General features: G+C 45.8%; 1 non-coding gene across 1 annotated transcript; it reads right to left on the bottom strand.

The window, feature by feature from the left end:
- Window positions 1–14,242: 14,242 nt before the first annotated feature.
- Window positions 14,243–14,315, bottom strand: TRNAV-GAC (transfer RNA valine (anticodon GAC)). The gene has a single exon. It is a non-coding gene; the product is annotated as a tRNA-Val (tRNA).
- Between the last annotated feature and the right edge of the window lie 249 nt (window positions 14,316–14,564).

Genomic DNA, 14,564 nt, shown 5'->3' with positions numbered 1-14,564 from the left:
ATTATGTTTCAATTAAAAAAAGAATTATAGCTCAATGCTTTTTTTTTTAAATCTACTTTTATAAAGCTGAGGTTGGACAAGGGAACGTATTGGGTGGGATAGTCTTGAGAAGCCTTCCCTCTGGTGGCCAATTTTAGCATAGCAGCAGGGAGGCAAGGAAACAGCCACGTGCTACCCTGGAAATGCCCACAAGAGGGCAGAAGAACACAACATTTGCCGCACTAGCGCTTGGGAAACTGCTCCCAACCTTCTGAAGCCTCACTCAGCCACATGCCTAAGGGACTAGGACAGGTGGCGAGGAAGAGCCAGGCTAGGGCAGGAAGAACCTCACAGAGCTGTCCACAGTAATGATGCTCCCCATTAGCAGGCGAAGCTGTGTTGTCTGGCTTCTACAGAAGCCCTAGGGAGGGGCACCCTAGACCTCTAAACCCAGAGGGGCTGAGGAGGATACAGAATTGGGCAGCAGTGACCCAGAAGTTCTTGGATGCCAACTCTGACCATCACTGCACCTGGCTCTCAGAAGACCTGACGTACATAAAACTTTTAGTCCCTAGTTGGTGCTTAATGAAACCATTCATTCATTTGATCAAGAAAAGGGACTCAGGCCCTGCCAACACAAGGCTTCTGATCTAGTGGGCGAGACAGACTCAAACAAAAGCCTCACTCTTTGCACGCACACACACAAACACAAATCAAAGCTTGCTTGGGGGCTGTGAAGGAGGACGGATGTTCTTCTGTTTGTTTGTTTCCCCTTCCTTTTTTTATTGTTGTTGATGGAGGTACTGAGGATTGAACCCAGGACCTTGTGCATGCTAGGCATGCGCTCTACCACTGAGCTATACCTGCCACTTCCAGGCCAGGTGTTCTAAGGGCACCTGAGAGAGGGGTCTTGTTTATCCTGTGGGTCAAGAAAGAAACGTGGAGAAGATGTAGGGGAGAGTTTTAGGTGGACAGAACAGCCCAGGGTGTGAAAGCCTGGAGGTGACAGAAGGCTTCGTGCCCTCCAGAAACTGAAGGCCATTTTGGTTGGAATGTTACTCAGCCGTAGAGAAGAATGAGCCCTCATACACACCACGATGTGGATGAACCTCAAAAACACTATGCTAAGCGAAAAGAGCCAATGACCCAAAGTCACATTCCGTGTGATGGCATTTATAGGAACTATCTAGGCTACACAAATCCATGGAGACTGAAAGCAGATTAGTAGGTGCCAGGGGCTGGGGGAGGTGGGTGAGCAGTGGATACAGGGTTTGCTTTTGGGATGATGGAGGTGTTTTGGATCTAGAGAGAGGTGATGGTTGCACAACACTGTAAATGTACTAAATGCCACTGACTTGGCCACTTTAAAATGACTGAGCTGATGTCATGTGAATTTCACCTCAAGAAAAGCAAGAGCCTGGTGTGTGGAGTTCAGTGAGGTAGAGGGGGACCAGGACATGGCAGGGCAGGGCACGGCACTGGTGGCACTCCACCTGCCTGAGAAGCAGGGAGGAATCTGAGTCTTTCCTTACGGATCAGGAAGCCATGGAAGTTGAATGGGGACAGGCTCGGTGTGACCACTTGATAGCTGGGCAAGAGGAGAGGACGTAAGGGGAAGATGGTCTCAGTCAGAGCTGATGACCCAGGGTCATGGCAGTGGAGGGGGAGAGAAATGGGCGGGACTAAGAGACACAGTAGAATCCTTGGGGTGGGGTGGATCGGAGGCTGCCAGGCAAAGGAGGAGCTGTTACTATTTTTGCCCCCTGCAGTGTTGCCAAGACCCTCCTGAGCCAGGAGCCCCGAGCTCTGGTGGGTCAGAGGACAGTGAGGCTCAGAGACTCTGACAGTCCTTCCATCCCACTCACCTGTGCACCATCACTGCCGTGTCAGGAACTCCGCTCTTTCACACAGCCCACTCCATCACTGGGCTCTTCTGATGTGACTAAGAGCCTTCTTGCAGTGAACTAAACCTGCCCTTCTGCACGGTGGTGCCACTCCGTCCTCTGGGCACCCCTCTGGATCCCCCCAATCCCTTTAAATACCTCCTAGTCCTGCTTACTGCTCCTTCCCTGACCTATCACATCACCTTGTCCCCTAGACACACTCCCAGTAATGTCTCTCTTAAGGGGTGACGTCAAGAACTGAATGTAATCCTGCTGGTGTGGCCTGAGATGAGGGCTGGGGACCGTCTGCCACCTCCTCTGTTCTGCACATGGTATTCCTATTAATGCAGCCAGAGAGCCCATTCAGAAGCCATAATGCACGCTGATTGATCACGGCTGACACTGATTCAAGCCCTTAAACCTTTTCTTCTCATGTTTAGTCAAGCCACACATGTCACCCCGATAGTTCTGAGTTGATTTTGTAGAGATTTTGGACCTACTAGTTCTCCTTGCTGGGCTTGGGCCAGCTTTCTGGGGAGGAGCAGATGGCCTGGTTCTGGACTGGGTCTGATCCTCAATTCTGTGACCTTGGGCAAATCACTGACCCTTCCTGGATAGGCCAAACAGCCACCAAGCCAGAGGACCTGGGTTAGAGTCTAGCTCAGCTTCTCACTTGCTGTGTGACTGGACAAAAGACTTCGTCTTCCCGAGCCTCAGTTTCCCCATCTGTAAAGCAGATAATAATAGTCCTCGCCCCACGAGTGTCAGGGCTAAATGAAATATTGGGTATAAAGTCCAGCACACAGGCCTGCAGGGAACTGGGTTTCATTTCCTTCCCTGGCTGAGTGATGTTGGATGACCCTGAACAAGTTAAGTCACTCCTCAGAGACAGACGATGAGTAAGGATCATGAATTCATTCAACATTCCTTGAAAGCACACTGCGGCCCAGCCTGTGCAGGGCGCTGGACAGGGGCGCCAAGAGCAGGACTTGGGCTCTGTTCCTGGTCTCCAGCCTGACGGGGAATCTGGACACAGAGCATGAGGTCCTGCCGCCTCCTGGGGGACCTGGGAAGGCTCAGAAGCCCAACTCAGGGGCACAGCCCCAGACCCCTGGGCTGCCAGGCCTCTGTCAAGGCCAGGAGCCACGGCTGCTGAGTTGGGGGTGGGTGGATGGGTGTGGCCAACTGGCCTGAGGATGGAGGAGACCCTCCCATGATGTCCTCCACCCTTGGGCAGCCCTGGAAGTGGCTTTGGGGAACAAATGCCTCTAATATTTTTGAGATTATTTTGTCATTTGCTTCCTTTTCTTGAATCTGACCACAGGGCAAAGAAAGTGTGGCTGTTGGAGCATGGCCTACCCTCCCCCTCCCTTCCCTCTCTTCCTCCCTCCGTTTGCCACCTCCCATTTGCCCAGGTCCTTACATATTTTCCAAAGCAGCAACCTTGTGACTAGTTTGGGTCAGGCAGGTAAAAAACAGGGAAGGGAAGGGAAGTGGAGGGGAGGGGAGGGGGAGGGAAGAGGAGGGGAGGGGAAGGGAGGGGGTCACCCTGAGTCCTACTCCAGACAGAACCACTGAGAATATTTTGGAGGATAACCTAGTTTTTTCCTGGTGCATCTGTTTTTAAATTGATTTTATGTAATAGGGTCATGTCGTATATACTATTCTCTAATATTGCCTTTGTAATCCATGAGATTCCCATTTAAAGACAGGGAAACTGAGGCCAAGAGGGTCCAGTGGCCATCAGGAAGTCAGGGGGCAGAGTCAGGCTCCAGGTTCCAGGCCTCCTGGCTCTGAGGACCACCTTGGAGCAATCCTGGGGCCCAGCAGGAGCCGCCAGGATAGATGGCTGCCTGCTCAGTGGAGGGTCTCCCACTGCTTGCTCTCTAGAGGGTGCGGGACCCAGAGTCCTTTGTCAGCCCTGCAGTGACATACAGGTTCCCCTGAGACAACCTCCTGGGCCCACACTCACCTTCTCCTAGACATGCCCTCTCAGAGCTGCTTGTGGGGGTCTGAACAAAGTGTCCTCAATTCTTTCCTTAATGCTGAAAAACTGAGGGGGGAACAGTTCAAAAATCACCCCGAATCCCACCACTTACAAATAGTACAGTAAGAAGTGAGCATTTTCCACCTTTGCTCATCAAATCCCAACCCCATCCTCCTAGTCCCCTATCTCTACCCCATTCTCAGTTTGGAGCGCAGTCTCCCCAAACTCTCCCCAAGTTTATGTAGATACAACTTTACATGTAAATTTACTGACAGTACACAGAATAATACACTTCTTCCCTTTTCAAAACTGGGATTATGCTAGTAACACTGATCTGCATTTTTTTTTCTCAATAATATATTGTGGATATTTTTACAAGTCAGTATTTATAGATCTACTTTACCCTTTTAAATTACTGCATGGAATTCCATTACATATGTCATTTTTAGTTCTTCCGTATTACAATGTAGCACCAAACACATCCACAACTACATACTGGCATCAATCTCTAACTGATGTTTTCACACATACTATATTTCTCGATGATTCATTCCTAGAAATAGGATGGCTAATCCAGTGGAGCCGGTACACGGATAAAATTTTGTCCCTGCTGTTAAATTACTCTCCTGAAATGCTGTACCGGTGTCCAGCCTCACTCACAGAGGATAAGAGAGCCTGTTCCCTCCAGATCCCCAGCACTGGGTTGGATCATGTCTGCTCTCCTTCCTCTTTGAGAAAACCTGAGGCCGCCCTGGTGGAAGCAGGAGGAAGAAGAGAGAGGTGTGGGGTTGGCTGAATCATGCTCTCCTTCCAGGATGTCTGTGTCCTAATCCCAGGGACGTGTGAGTGTGACCTCACTCAAGAGAAGGGCTCTGCAGAAGTGACTAAGGTTATGGACCTTGAGACGGCGGGTGGGGACTAATCTGTATTGTCTGGGTGAGCCCCCATCTCATCATGTGAATCTTTAAAGGCAGAGAACCTTTCTGAGCTTTAGTCAGGAGAAGCTGTGACTGTGGAGGAAGGGTCAGAGAGATGTGAAGTCACTGGCTTTGAAGACAGAGGAAGAGGCTGGGAGCTGAGGAATGTGGGTGGACTCAGGAAGCTGGAAGTGGCTTCTCCCCTGGGCCTCCAGTCAAGGACACAGCCCTGCCGCCACCTTGATTTTAGCCCAGGGAGATCCAAGTTGGACTTCTGGCATACTGAATTGTGAGGTGATAAATATGTGTTGCTTTAAGCCACTAAGCTGGTGATACTTGTTAGAGCAGCACTAGAAAACGGTGGGTGCAGCACAAAAACTACTAGAGCTGATAAAAGAATTCGGCAAGGTAGCAGGATACAAGATTAACATACAGAAATCAGTTGCATTTTTTTTCACTAACAATTAGTGAGCAGGAAAAGAAAGTAAAGAAATAATCCCTTTTAAAATCACATCCAAAACAATAAAATAGTTAGGAATAAATCTGACCAAGGAGGTGAAAGACTTATACATGGAGAACTACAAAACATCGATTAAGGAAATTAAAGATGACATAAAGAAATGGAAGGATATCCCATGCTCTTGAATTAGAAGAATCAATATTGTTAAAATGGCCATACTGAGACAGGAGGGAAGAGGGCAGGGCACAGCCACTCAAGGAATGACAGCAATTTAACACCAAAATGGTGGAAGATTCACCAAAATGGTGGAAGATTCAACTCCTAGTTGGCCTTGAGAATTAAAGAGTTTTGACTTATAGTAGACCTTGACCTTCATTATATGCTCATTGTAACAGCATGATAAATAACATACCCGCAGGTGCCATGACAGCCCCAAAGATAACTGCAAAAGCCCAAAGACTGGGCGGTGGCCCAATTCCTGGGAATCTCAGCCCCTTCCCCAGGGCAGTTGGAATGGCCCCACCTGTAGGAGTGTGAAGCTACCAAGTCCATAAAAACTGACACCACCATGCCTAGCGGCCTTTTTCACTCCCTCCTCTTTGGAGACAGTCTGCACTGTCTATGGAGTGTGTACCTACCTTTACTTTAACCTGAGCACCCAATTCTCACACCTCTTTCCTTGCCTTTCTCTTGCCTTACACTCTATGCAGTATGTATCTCTCTAAATAAATCTATCTTTACTCAACTGTGGCTCGTATTTAAATTATTTCCTGCACAAAGCCAAGGACCCACACCTGGTGGGACACATCCCAGGGGCTCAAATGAGACCTAGGACATGGCCCTCCTCACCCCCACATCTGTTTTCCTGCATCAATACTGCCCAAGACAATCTACAGATTTAATGCAATCCTTATCATATTACCCAGGACATTTTTCACAGAACTAGAACAATTCTAAAATTTATATGGAATCACAAAAGACCCAGAATTGCCAAAGCAATACTGAAGAAAAAGAATGAAGCTGAAGGAATAACTCTCCCAGACTTCAAACAATACTACAGAGCTACAGTAATCAAAACAGTGTGGTACTAGCATAAAAACAGACACCTGGATCAATGGAACAGAATAGACAGCCCAGAAATACACCCACAGAACTATGGTCAATTAATCTTTGACAAAGGAGGCAAGAATATACAACGGAGAAAAGACAGTCTCTCCAGCAAGTGGTGTTGGGAAAACTGGATAGCAGCATATAAATCAATGAAGTTAGAACACTCTCTCACTCCATACACAAAAATAAACTCAAAATGGCTTAAAGACTTAAATATAAGACAAGGTATGATAAATCTCCTAGAAAAAAACAGGCAAAACATTCTCTGAAATAAACCTTAGCAATGTTCTCCTAGGGCAATCTACCCAGGCAATAGAAATAAAAGCAAAAATAAATAAATGGGACCTAATTAAACTTATAAGCTTTTGCACAGCAAAGGAAACCATAAGCAAAACAAAATGACAACCTACAGAATGGGGGAAAATATTTGCAAATGATGCGACTCACAAAGGCTTAATTTCCAGAATATATAAACAGCTCGTACAACTTAACAAAAAACAAACAGCCCCATCCAAAAATGGGCAGAAGACCTAAACAAGCAATTCTTCAATGAAGACATATAAATGGCCAACAGGCACATGAAAAAATGCTCAGTATCACTAATTATCAGAGAACGGCAAATCAAAACTATAATGAGGTATCACCTCACACCAGTCAGAATGGCCATCATTCAAAACTTCATTAACAATAAATGCTGGAGAGGGTGTGGAGAAAAGGGAACCCTCCTACACTGCTGGTGGGAATGTAGTTTGGTGTAGCCGTTATGGAAAACAGTACGGAGATTCCTCAAAAGACTGAAAATAGGTTTACCATATGATCCAGCAATCCCATTTCTGGGTATACATCCAGAGGGAACTTTAATTCGAAAAGGCACATGCACCCCAATGTTCATAGCAGCACTATTTACAATAGCCAAGACATGGAAGCAACTTAAATGTCCAATGACAGATGACTGGATAAAGAAGCTGTTGTATATTTATACAATGCCCTGCCCGCGCTGATAGCATCCCACCAACTCAAAGCTCCTGCGTGGCTCTCCACTCTTCTGCTCCAGGACTTTCCCCAAAGCCATACTGCTTGCTGGGCCCCTAGGCAGGCGCAGCCTGGAAGTGGGGCTGCTCCAGCTCCTGCCCAGTGATGGGCTATTTCCGGATGCCCAGCAATGAGCTCAATAACACATCTTTCATTAGCTCTTCCTCTCTCCCTCACTCCCCCTCTCTTCTGCATTCCAATAAACTTTTGTACATCTCAGGCTCTGCTTTCAAAGAAATTCAAACACAGGAACGATTGCCAGTGTGGCAGTTCTTGCCAGAGGAATGCAAATAAAGGGCTATGGGACACAACAAAGTCACTTCCATGACAAAGAAGCTTATTTAATTCAGAAGAAATAAGACCAGAGAGATGTGACAAGCAAATGCAGCTGTAAAATTGATTGGATCCTGGATGGGGGTGGGTGGGAGGCATCTTTGGGGAAGAGTTGAAGACATCTGAATGCAATGCAGAATGTATATATGAAGATGCTATTGAATTAATCTTACTGTTCCTGGGTAAGTGATTCACAATCATAGTAATTCTGGGATTCTGCAGGAGGATGTCTCTGTTCTTAGGAGATGCACACAGAAGTGTTCATGGGTGAGGTGCCAAGGTATCAGCGACTTACTTTCAAATTATCAGGAAATGAATGAGGGAGAGATTGAGAAGGAGAGAAAGAGGGAGATGGAAGAGAGAGGGAGAAAGCAAAAGAGAGAGAAAATGTGGTAAAGTGTTAAGAATTATGTATCTGGGTAAGGGATACAAGAGTGTTCATTGTACTAGTCTTTCCACTTTTCCTAAATCTGAAAGTTTTGAAAATAATAAGAGTGTGCAGAAAGGGCCACAAGACTCCAGAGAAAGAGGGAAGCCATCCTTGCAGAGTTGGGAGGGCTTCCTGGAAGAGGTGCTATCTAGGAAGAACCATGAAGCTGAGCATGTTAATGGACAGATAGACAGGAGGATGCTCCCAGCACAGGGAGCGACCATGAAGAATATATGGAGTAAAATATATGGCTGACTTGTGAGGAACTACCACAGTATAGCACGTATTATGCGTTGGCCCACAGTCATAGTCTTTCAGGCTGCTATAACACAATGCCATAGACTGGGTGACTTATAAAGAACAGAAATTTATTTCTCACAATTCTAGAGGCTGGGAATTCCAAGGTCAAGGTGCCAGCAGTTTCAGCATCTGGTGAGAACCTCCCTCCTGATCTAATTACCTCCCAAAGGCCCACCTCCAAGTACCATCACACTGGAGATTAGGTTTCAACATATGAATTTAGGGAGGCACATTCAGTCTATAGCACCCTTTCAGCACACACTCAAGCTACCCACCCTACCACCACCCCGGCCTCCAGCTCCCTGACCTCCTCTTCTATAGACTTGCAGAAAACTAAAACCTGACTTCCCTCATTCCTTGCAGCTAGGAGTGGCCATGTGACACAGTTCTGACCAAGAAGGTTTAAGGAGGGGTCTGCTGAGGAGTCCTGGGAAAGTCTTTGCTCTCTTGATGTGGTTCAACTTCCCTCCTCCTGGAATTCAGGCTTCTTAAGTAAAATCTCTAGAACACTACACTCACCAACTGTAGAAAACACACCCCTTTCAAAAGCCCAAAGAATGCTGATCCAGAAAAATCATCTGTTGGGCCACAAAGCAAGTCTCAATAAATTTAAAAGAACTGAAACAATACAGAGTATGTTTTTTGATGCAATGACATTAAATCAATTCTATTAGAAACCAAAAACATATGATATCCAGAAAATCCCCAAATATTTTAAAATTAATCAATGCTTCTAAACAGTCTATGGGTCAAGGAAGAAATCACAAGGGAAATTAGAAAATATTTTTACGTGAGCGATGACCTAAGTACAACAGATTGAGATAGATGGAGAAATAGATAGGTGATGGGTGGCAATGCTCTTAAACTCTTCCAGTGAAAGCTTTCCTTTCAGATGTCTTTTTTGTCCTAGGACTTCCATCCGCTTCTTGCTCCCCTGGCCTCCTCAGAGTGCACCCACATGTGCGCAGTTCACGAGTCAGCTAAGAGTCTGAGGTGGGGGGATAATAGATTTGGGGCCCCCATTTGGTGGTTCCCACCTTGCTGAGATTGCCTCCCTCAATCACTAGCTGCTCGACCAGCCTGAACTCCAACCTCTGACTTTTCTCAGGCCATGCACTGGAGCCTCTGCTTGAGTTCCAAGCACAGCAGGACCTAGGATGTGCCCTCATGGAAAAGCTGGAGAAACATGGACCCTACCCTGTGTGGTCCTTTCCCTCAAGAGTCAGGTCCCCTCTTGCTTTCAGTAGCTCTCCAGTGCCTTCAGGTTTTTTTGTTTGTTTTTTGGGATTTGTTTTTAATGTTTCATCCAGAGTGATCATTGTTATCAGCAGATATGTTAATCTGACAACAGCAACTGCCATTCCTGGGAGCTGGAATCCACTCTTAACCTTTGGATGATCCCTTCTCACACACCTGTCCATGTGACACAGGCACTAATTTCACATAAACGGGATCATACAGTCTTTTTTTTTTTTTTACTTAAAATATACTCTATTTACTGCATTGTGTTAGCTTCTGGTGTACAGCAATATTTATACACACACACACAGAGCATAGTTACACACACACACACATTCCTTTTCATATTCTTTTTCATTATAGGCTAGTATAAGGTACTGAATGTAGTTCCCTGTGCTGTACAGTAGGACCCTGTTGTTCAGTCCATGCTTTTTTGTATCCTGCTTTTCTCCTCAACAATGACATGAATGTCTTTCCCTGTCAAGTTGTCCTTTTTATAAGCTACATAGTTTTCCATGGATACAAATAATTTACTTTCCTCACCTCACTTCAGTACACGAACAATACTGTATCAAACACCTTTTGGAAACATCTTTCTGCATTTGACCAGTTATCTCTTGGGACAAATTCCTACCAATGCAATTATTGGGTCAAAGGCATGGCTCCATTCCCTAACCCCATTGCTTTTACATTCTTTTTAGCCTCTCGATAGTAAGCAAAAGAAAAAATTAAAGTTTTTCCACCCACTTGTGGCCCCAGTCACCGGGTTCTCCTTCCTGGAAGCAACTAATGTTGTCAGTTCCTACGGAATTCTTCCAGGGGTAATCCATTCTTCTATATAGTCAGGTATCTATTCCTCCCAGACCATTTTCCTGCACAAATGGTAGCCTACTACCCACACTGTTCTGCTCTTTTACCACATTTAAAAAGCCAGGATCTTTGAGACAAATAAAACACACTATAAGCTCTATAAACAGGCCTCAAAATATTATCTCAAGAGTTTTTTTAATCAGACCCCGAAGATGGGACAAAAGTGAAATAACTAGCATTAGAATTTTAATTCCTGCCGGGGAGGGTATACAGATCATGCGCTTAGCATGCATGAGGTCCTGGGTTCAATCCCCAGTACCTCCATTAAAATAAGTAAATAAATAAACCCAATTACCTCCATCTAAAACAAAACAATAACAACAAAAATAAAATTTAAAAAACAAGAATTTTAAGTCCTAAGCTATGGTATATATACACAATGGAATACTACTCAGCCATAAAAAAGAATGAAATAAGGCCATTTGCAGCAACATAAATGGACCTAGAGATTATCATACTAAGTGAAATAAGCCAGAAAGAGAAAGACAAATATCATGCGATAGCACTAATATGTGGAATCTTAAAAAATGATGCAAATGAACTTATTTACAAAACAGAAACAGACTCACAGTCATAGAAAACAAACATGGTTACCAAAGGGGAAAGGGGCAGGGCAGGGATAAATTAGGAGTTTGGGATTAGCAGATAGAAACTACTTTATATAAAATAAACAAGGTCCTACTGTGTAGCACAGAGAACTATATTCAATATCTTGTAATAACCTATAATGATAAAGAATATGAAAGTGTGTATATATATATAAATGTATAACTCAATCACTATGAATCACTATGCTGTACACCAGAAACTAACACAACACTGTAAATCAACAATACTTCAATTAATAAAATAAAAAATTTTAAATCCTCTTTCTTGCCAAGATTGTCTCTCTAAACAAGTGGTTCTCACCGGTCGGGCTAAAGGGACCAGCAGCTGCTGCAGAGGCCCTGGGGCAGAGGCCACCCAAGCAGGCAGGGCCTCTGGCAGAGACTCAGGTCAGTGGGATTGGCTTCCTGGCAGCCCGTTTGGCTGCAGAGCTACGTGCAGAAGGGAGCGCGGCCCTGCCACCACTGTCCTGCCAAGGCCACGTCTGTAGTCACCTCAGTTCTCCAAGGGGTGATTCTACCCCCCACCTCCTGTCCTTGGCCATGGATTATTTTTATCCATCCCAATCACCAGTTAGCCTGGCAGCCCTGTGATTTGGGAGCCTGGCCACCCCTGTATTATAATTTCCCAGCATACACTTAGATCTCAGAATGGCCCCTTCGACTCACACTTTGGTGACACTCGGGGCCAGAAGTCTCTTCTGCCAATTAGGGTCAGGACTCAGTGCTGTGGAGTCAAAATTGGGGCAGGATGGAGGCTGGGCCTCTGGATTTTCTGTGCCTGCCTCCTCTCCATTAAACACTGCTTGGACATCCTGGAAATACGAGTGGGCCACCTCTCCTCACAGGAGATGGGGTGGTGCCGAGTGTGGGGCTGGCTTTAAAACAGTGAGGCCAGAGCAGCACAGGAAGGATGCTCAGGCACGGAGTCACCTTTGATAAAGCGCATGCTCAAAGGAAGGGAATTTCGGGTGCACGTTTACTCGCAAAGGTGCCACTTTCCTCGCTTGGGGCCTGGCCTGGCATCAGTGACGTGGCTGCATGCTCTCCTGCCTCAAAGACGACTCCAGGGCCCCTCTGCATACTTGTTGTGTCATTTCACTAAAACTCAATTTCCATCGTGCCCTGTTTCTAACTCCTCAGGAAGAAGGAACCTAGGATGTTACTGAAGACTTCCAGAGCACCCAGCATGGTTCAGGTTGTTTCTCGGGGCAGATTTTCACTTATTTAATGAGTATTAATGCATCAATGTATGCAGAAAACTTAACAAAAAAGGAAATAAAATCAGAAACTGGATGAACTCATTTGCTACACTTTCCTTCCCTGACACGTCACTGGTAGTGAGTCTTTGCCTAAGACATATGCCATTATTTTCTTGCATCATTTACTCTGGATGATGAAGGTTTTTGTGATGTTATTTGATTCCACAACACCCTTGGGAGGTGGGCATGCTTCACTCCACATCACAGATGAGGAAACTGAGGCTCAGATTGGGGCCACAAGCTTTACCCAGGCCAAAGCTCCTTCTCAGAGCACATTATCTAAAGTAATCTCCCCCATGAGAATCCTTCTCTGTGTCTTGCCCTGCACCATAATCTTCACAGTACTAACCTCTACCTGGTATGCCTAAGTGGCATGTCATACTGTACTCCAATGTGTTCCATCATATTATTTGCTTGTCTGTGGCCTGGGTCTCTTCTGCACTGTAAACCCCTCGAGAACAGGGAGCTGAAGGCTTTGATCACAGCTGAGACCCTGCAACTTGAACAGGAATGGCAGGTCAACATGTTTTGTTGAATAAATTCAGGGGTGAAGCCTAGATTCAAATCCAGGTCTGCCTGATCCCAAAATAGGTGCTTTTTCCATCCCACTGTCCTGCCAAAGAAACTGAGGCTCAGCGAGGTTATGTGATGGAGCCAGCTGGAGGCTAAACTCAGAATTTGAACCCAGGTCTGCAGTCCCAGGCTCTCCTGGTAGAGTCCCCAGCAGAAGTGGCTACAAAAAGAGTTTACTAAACACCTCTGTTCTTTCCTCCCACTTCCTGCCCGGAAAGTTTCAAGCAAAGGGATCTGAGGGGATGGCAGGTATCTAGGACGTTTCTGAGCAGGGCACCAGAGCCCATTCAAAGTGCTCCAGCACGGTGGGGGTTACTAACCTGGCTGCCCCCTGTATAAACCCCCTCTTCCTCCACAGCCAAAGAGGCATGCTCCAAGCCAGCTTGGACTGAAGGCAGGTATCCCACTGCCAGGCCTATAACTAGAGTCAGATGGGCCTTTGTGCTCTTCACCCTCTCCCACCCATCCCGCAGGCATTCTTGTCACCACAGAAACTGGGCACCTTGGCTTCCCTCTGAAGGCATCTTTAGACAGCATGCCATCAGCCCACAAGCCCCCACTGCCCAAGCTGGTCGTTGAGAGAGACTTCAAGTGGGCTGAGGCCTCCAGGGCTTCAGGGCTGACATGCTGACCCAGTTTCTGATCAAGATCCCAAGAAAGGAAAGAATGCTAGGCATTGGTTCATTTGGCAGGGAGGTGCAGGTGGCTGGAACACTGTGATCAAGGCTAGGAAACGGAGGCCAGGGAGCTGCTGATCCAGAGCACACAGGGCCTGACGATAAACATCCGATAAAGGGATGTTCCCTCCTCAGTAGCTCTCATAAGACAACAGTGATAACAAGCACTACCACACTCTGTGCCAGGCACTCTGCGAAGTACCTGTACTGCAGTCAGCTACTGGTCCATCTTACAGATGAGGAAACTGAGGCTCAGAAAGGTCCCACAGCCAGCAGGCAGCAGAACTGATTGCCTTGCTCTGGAATGCCTGATGCACATCTGTCTCACCACCAGCAAGCAAGCTCCCCAGGGCAGGGAAGGTGCATCAGTTTTACCTCTGTCTCCCTAGCACCGAGCATAGGGCTGGACATGCAATGGCAAATGTTTGTTGAAGAAACCAAAAGATAATTGTAAATTGCAAAGCTGTTTTCCAATAGATGATTATTTCTTTGCTCTACTTTTTTTCTGACCCTTGACTGTTCCCCATTAATTAAAAAAAATTGTTGGGGGAAGTAATTTATTTATTTTTTTACTTTATTTTTTAGTGGAGGTACTGGGGATTGAACCCAGGACCTTGTGCATGTCAAGCATGTACTCTACCACTGAGCTATACCATCCCCCACCAATAGTTTTTAAAATATTTTTTCTTCCAGTTTTATTGAGATGTAGTTGACGTACAACACTGTGTAAGCTTAAGGTGTACAGCATAATGATTTGATTTACAAACATTCTGAAGTGATTATCACAATAAGTTGAGTGAACATCCATCATCTCATATAGACATAAAATTAAAGAGAGAAAATAAATATATTTTTTCTTACACCAAGAACTCTTAAGGATTTACTCTCTCAACAACTTTCAAATACA

The sequence above is a fragment of the Vicugna pacos genome, chromosome 11 (genome assembly GCF_048564905.1).
Source record: "Vicugna pacos chromosome 11, VicPac4, whole genome shotgun sequence".
Classification (NCBI taxonomy): Eukaryota; Metazoa; Chordata; class Mammalia; order Artiodactyla; family Camelidae; genus Vicugna; species Vicugna pacos.
The sequence above is the reverse complement of the archived record's forward strand: the minus strand, read 5'-3'. Positions and strand labels throughout refer to the sequence as shown.